The sequence below is a fragment of the Cryptotermes secundus genome, unplaced genomic scaffold, assembly GCF_002891405.2.
Source record: "Cryptotermes secundus unplaced genomic scaffold, Csec_1.0 scaffold2954, whole genome shotgun sequence".
Classification (NCBI taxonomy): Eukaryota; Metazoa; Arthropoda; class Insecta; order Blattodea; family Kalotermitidae; genus Cryptotermes; species Cryptotermes secundus.
Window position 1 is genome coordinate 5,513 of NW_019732008.1, and position 6,769 is coordinate 12,281.

Here is a 6,769-nt window from a genome sequence, read left to right on the forward strand (position 1 = left end):
TTCTGCAAATCACCCTACATACTTCACACGAGATTATTATTAATAGTGCAAGAATGTCCTCAAATACACAATGTCTTTCACTACACACGCACACTATTCTTATATGCACTTACTTTGGTTTGGTTAAATCAATACATGTAACTTATGGTGTATTCTTCCTTCACACATACTTCAGTTTCATTCTTCAGAGGGAAAAGACTTCGATTTCGTTCTCGAACACATGAGACATCTTTGTAAAATTTCGTGCACTCGCCATTACTAGATCCACGATAACACACACATTAAAGCCTACCATTTGCACTATCTTGCTGAAATCCTTTAAGATATTCTTTCAGGCAGATAATTAATCAGAACTTCTTCATATATGTATATAAATATACACACATAACACCGTCTTATTATTTATAAACACCTCTTGATAAAAGGAAAGTAACGTACCTTGACTCTGTACATCGGATATGTAGATCGCAGTGACAGGGCAGCCAACCTCTTAACATGACTGAAACAGAAACATTCCATTGTCAGTTCCATTAGAGGGAGGTATTTTCTCACTATATTCTTTACCCACTTTAATGTATAATATTATTCTTCTTCCTATCCAGGAAGGGAATTTCGGACGAAACAATTGCCAAGCAGTCACCCACTTGCTCGCGTATCCATCCACGAGAAGGGAACGATTTCACTGATAAAAACGATTTTCCGTCATTACGTTATGCCACTGGAGGGCAGCATAATAACATAATAAGTGATATTCAGTAATCATTTGTATCACCGTGGGGGATGCGCAAACTCGTGAGGTGGGAGCGGTGTTTTCGACACAATCTAAGCTATGACTTAGAAATATAACCTTGGAATATAAGTGGATAGATTGATATTATGGGTAGAAAAACCGTAAAGACCCTCAATTTTATACCTAACGGCATATTTCGATTTATATTACATGTTACGACAATCCTATATTACGTTCCGTTAAATAGCAGCTTCGTGTATGACGTCACTCGTACGTGTACGCAATGAACTGCTTCGCACCCACCGGAAACCCGGGGTACCATTCGCTGATGTTAGGTTAGGTTAGGTTAGGTTTGCGCAGTAGGCTACTGCGCATCCATCTGTAACTTGCATGGGGCGAAGCTCCGTAATTTACGCTAATGTTAGGTTGTGAGTGTACATTATGACAGGTGTGCGCAAATTACTATTGCGCATCGTTAAGCTCAGTTGAGCACTGTTTGGCCGGCGGAAATATCTTACGATTGAATGTCTGATAGCGTATGAATTCATTATATATTTATACGACAAATTATATTTCCGAATTTTCTCACATGATAAACTGTTGCATATATTTTTTCTGTTAAAGTCTCTACTTAATCTATGAAACCTGGAATATATTGCGATATTTATAATGATCTTAAATGCACTTTTTCCTAAATATGTCTCTGATAGCGTATGAAATCATTATATATTTATACGGGACATTGTATTTCCTGATTCTTTTACATGATAAAAACTTGCATATATTTTTCTTTTAAAGTGTCTACGTAATCTATGAATCCTGGAATATATTACGATATTTATAATGGTCTTAAATGCATATTTTCCGAAATGTGTCTAATAGCGTTTTAAATCATTATATTGTAACATGCTGCGCAATGGAGGGCAACTATTTCCACCCCAGCCGTATGTGGCGGCATCGGAACGCTGTCGTTACCATGGTAATAGGCCAGTCAACACTCCGTCTCACCCCGCGGTGACGTAACACGTGGTAGCGTTTCCTACTGTGACGAGGCACGGAACACCGCTGTTGACACGGGCAACGGGCAACAGCGAACGGAATAGAAGCCGACTGAGCAGTTAGCCAGCAGTTAGTCAGCAGTTGGAAGTCAGGGTGTGATCAGGAATGAACGCGTTCTCAAGGCAGCAGCCTACAGTTGAGTATAATCTAGTCAGCGGCGAGTTACGAGTTGAACTGAATTGTAACGAGTGAATCGTGACAGAATGGATTTGTGTGTAGGGTTTGTAAATTGTGTAAACCCGCAAAGTTATAATTAATTGTAGCCGAGACTATCAAGTTGTTAAATAAACAAATTAACAATCCGAACGGCTTCTTCAGTAACTATACACGTTACACTGGTGTCAGAATGGTTTTCTGGAACCTGACCACGCCTCGAGAAATAACTGAATTATTGTGCATCGAGTATTTTACTGCTAAAAAATGGAGATGCAACAGATGATGGAACTTCTACTGAAGGAAATCAGAGACAACCAAGAGAAGACGGAGGCCCCTAGACAAAAACACAAAGATTTCATGGCAAGAATGGACGCCAACATGAAAACCCATCAAGAAGAGATTAAGGACGATAGGAAAAAAAAAAAGATATGTTTCCTGGCAAAATTAGACATCAACCAGAAAAAAAAGTCATGCTGACAAAATTAGTCGCCTACCAATAAAAGGCGGCGGTCGATAGGAAGGCCGACAAGGAAGAAATGAAGGCCGAAATGCGATCTATGCGGTCACAGTTGGATGATAAAATCCATCATAAGAGTTCAAAACATTTTGGCGATCGTTGAACACGACAAACGAAATCTCCAGGAAGACCTAACGAAAAACTACAATGAAACCTGCGCAGCAATTGACGAAACCAAACGCGAGTTCCAGGCCCGGTTGGACATAGTACAGATGAAGGCCGAGCGGGAAAATACATCAACAATCGTCGCGAGCACAGCTCTGCCACCGATATTCAACGGAAATTCAACTTGGAGCGTGTTCCGGCGACAATTCGAGACCGTAGCAGAACACAACCAATAGTCGGATCGGGAAAAATCGACATACCTAATTACTGCCCTGAAAGGTCGGCGGCGGAAGTGCTGCCCGGCATTCCGGCAAATACAACTTACGAGGAAACACTTCAGGTACTGGAGGACCGTTTCGGGGACCAACACTTTGCAGCTGCTTACCACTGCCAGTTAAGAACAAGGACGCAGAACCCTGGAGAATCCCTGCAAGATTTTGCCACGGCCATTGAGCTGCTTGCACTTCGTGCCTACCCCAATCTACCTGCAGACCATTTAGGACGAGAGGCAGGAAAAGCGTTCGTATACGTAATACGAGATGTCGATATAAAGATTCAGCTGCTGCTGGGAGGGTATAAGACAGTAAACGAAGCCCTCCGACAAGCACTAGAGCTGCAGACGGTACTGGTAGCAGCTAGACATCACGAAGATAGCACCAAGACATACCGGAAATTCTGATCGTCCCCCACCCAACTAGGAGACGCTCAACAGTCCAGAAGCTGGAACTTTGAGAGCAATAGCCACTACGGCAGAGGAAATGACAATAGACAGCACCAGGACAGAAAAGGACCTCCAGGAAATAAGCTGAAATCGCCGAGGAAATCAGAATGGCAACCCGGAAACAAGCTGGAGAAACGACCAACCGTCGGGAAACGAGCGACGGCCGGCGGAGAAGGGCGAACGCCGGCATATGCATTAAAGCCCCCACACTACGCGCTCACCGACACTACGGAGAAAGCCAACACCAGTCTGGTTACCCAGGGATGGTTTGGTGATAAGCCGTGCCAGGTGACAGTGGACACTGTATCATACATCACGGTAGTAAGACCGGATATCGCCGCCGAATGGCCTGAAAGACAGTCAAATCCAGATTTCACGCTGCAGACTGTTTCTGAAAGATCCCTACCCATCCTGAAAGAAGTTCTGTTGACCCTTACATTAGGGCGCCGACCAATTACAATGTGGGTTTTCGTCACGAATATCACCGATGAGCTCATCTTGGGACTGGACATACTGCGCGCCTATGATGCGTCGGTGGACATAGGGCGCCAAACTCTGCGTCTGGCGGAAGAAGTATCGTTATGGAGTCCTGGGGCAGGACCCCGTCCTTCCAGCTTAATAGTGGCAAAGGACCATGTGATACCCGCACAGAGCGAGGGAACAGTGATGGCTAGAATGGAGAAGCAAGAAATGCAACGAATGGAAATGCTAGCAATAATTGTGGCGAAAATGGACGCCGACTCGAAAGCCTGGCGAGAAGAGATGGTCGCCTGGCGAGAAAAGACTGCCGCGGAGACGAGAGCAACCCAAGCAAGGACGGCACAGCAAGAAGAGGTCCCCATAGTGATACCGGTCGGAGTGACCATGGCCTGCCGAGAAATGTAGTCACGTCCATAAGATGAAAAGCCGGCCTCAGTGAACATGAAACCTGAGGCGGCAGAACTACGAGAGGTACCCGTAAAAGACGCCGAAGTAATGCCGGTCGGAGAACCGGAGAAGAAAAGGCGTAGGGACCGGCACCAGCGAAATATGAAGAATCCGACACGGGGAAGTTGTGGACCCCAGAAGAAGTTGGCCGTAACCGACAGAGGGACGAGCTGCCGTGTGGAGGTGGCACGGTAGAAGAAAACCAGCAGGAAGGTGTCCCGCCGTGCAACAGTGCCATGGCTCAGGAGGAATATCTTCAAGAAATGTTGGACCCGAGGAGATTATGAATCCCGGATGAAGTTGGCTGCCACCTGCAGGAAGACATCCCGTCGCGCGACAGTAGCACGTTGGAGAAATGCCTTCAACAAGGAAACTCCCCAGGGAACATTCGGATGCCGGAGAAAGGACTTGGCGCCACGGTCTCGTACCAGCAAGCGGCTGGAAGACCAGGAGGAACGACGACGACAGCAACTGTGGACCACACCTGAAGTGTTGTTACATCGACATAAAGAACTTCTCAGGGAAGACATAACAAGAAAATGGAACTTATGGAGGAGTCGACCCCCTCCAAAACGAAAAAAGGGAAACAGCCCGTATGGGGGGAACCGGTAGTAGGAGCACCGGCCTCCCTAGCAAGAATGAACGAAGACTGAATGTGCGACGAATGAATGTGATACAACGGGATCTTCTAGGCAAGTTGAAAGGAAACCGCTCGAGACGAGGTCTTAAGAGGGGAGCGGTTGTAACGGTCGGAGAACAATCGCTGCAAGGAGTAGCCGAAATACCAGGAGACGCAGAAAACAGCCTCCAAAGAAAAGGAACAGGAATGCACCTTTAGGCTATTCGGGACGAACAGCCTTAAGGAAGGACAGTGCGACATGTTGCGCAATGGACAACACCTCTCACCCCAGCGGTACGTGGCGGCATCGGAATGCTGTCGTTATCATGGTAATAGGCCAGTCAACACCCCGTCCCTCCCCGCGGTGACGTAACACTTGGTACCGCTTCCTACTGTAACGAGGCAAGCAACGACGCTGTTGACAAGGGCAACAGGCAAGAGCGAACGGAATAAAAGCCGGCTGAGCAGTTAGTCAGCAGTCGGAAGTCAGGGTGTGATCAGGAGTGAACGAGTTCTAAAGGCAGCAGCCTACAGTTGAACATAATCTAGCCAGCGGCGAGTTACGAGTTGAATTGAATTGTAACGAGTCAATCGTGAGAGTGAATTGATCTGTGTGTAGGGTTTGTAAATTGTGTAAACCCGCAACGTCGTTATAATTGTAGCCGAGATTTTTAGGTTGTTAAAAAACAAATTAACAATCCGAACGGCTTCTTCAGTAACTAAACCCGTTACAATATATTTATACGCGACATTTTATTTCCGAATTTTCTCACATGATAAACTCTTGCATATATTTTTCTGTTAAACACTCTATGTAATCTATGAAACCTGGAATATATTACGATATTTATAATGGTCTTAAATGCATTTTTTTTTCCGAAATGTCTCTGATAGCGTATGAAATCACTATATATTTATACGCGTCATTTTATTTCCGAATTTTCTCACAAGATAAACTCTTGCATATATTTTTCTGGTAAACTCTCTACGTAATCTATGAAACCTGGAATATATTAAGATATTTATAATGGTCTCAAATGCATTTTTTCCCCCGAAATATTGACATTTCAGAACGCTCTCAAGTGCATGATATCACAATTATCTTCACTGACTCTTACAATTTCCAGCAGTTCCCGAAATATTCTCTTTACAAATTTTCCAATTATTAACTCTATTATGTTTTCGACATATTTGAAGGATATACATATACTTTGCGTGAAAGGTATCAACCCCACAATACTAGTGCTCACATATTAGATAGGGAAATCACTGATTACGATCTGAACCTAAGAAAGTATCATTCAACAGTCTTCTAAGCAATAAAACAAAAAACGAACACATCACTATATATATGTTCTAGAATAACTATAAAATACAATTACAAGAATATCAGCTATAACTCGTGCATTCCTGTAAACAACGTGATTCTGTAAGCAGTTTAATGGATGGAAAGAAAATAATAACCTGATGCTGTATACTACCTCCTAGCACATGTAAGCCTGGAATCCGTTGCCTATCACAAAAAAAAAATAAATTTCTAACTTAGAAGTCACTTGCCATCATTCTTCATGCTATAACACATACTCTACCCACCACCATGCACAGTTTACACAATGTCATTGAACAGCATTCCTAGCATAACACCAATGAAATGTGTTTCATTTCGCATAATACCCTGTTATAAGCATGTATTCTTCATCCAAGATGCATAAGATATGTATGAAAGAGGTGAAACGTTTGAATCCAGTGTGGGTGAAAGGAAATCTTAACATTCTCGAAAACACTACAACACCACACTATACAAAAAATACTACAGTAACATTAGAGAACTTGAACTCACTTTACACTCGACATTATTGTGACCAAAACACAATACAGTAGAACTTGGTTATAACGTCATCAAAGGGACCTAAAAATAGTGTCGTTGTAACCGAA

General features: G+C 43.6%; 1 long non-coding RNA gene across 1 annotated transcript in view; it reads right to left on the minus strand.

Annotated features, from left to right (window-relative positions):
- Positions 1 to 438: 438 nt before the first annotated feature.
- Positions 439 to 6,769, minus strand: part of LOC111867548 — a 16,164-nt gene continuing 9,833 nt past the window's right edge. Inside the window, exon 3 of the long non-coding RNA XR_002843364.2 lies at positions 439 to 499. This is a non-coding gene — a long non-coding RNA (uncharacterized LOC111867548). The remainder of the gene's footprint in view (positions 500 to 6,769) is intronic.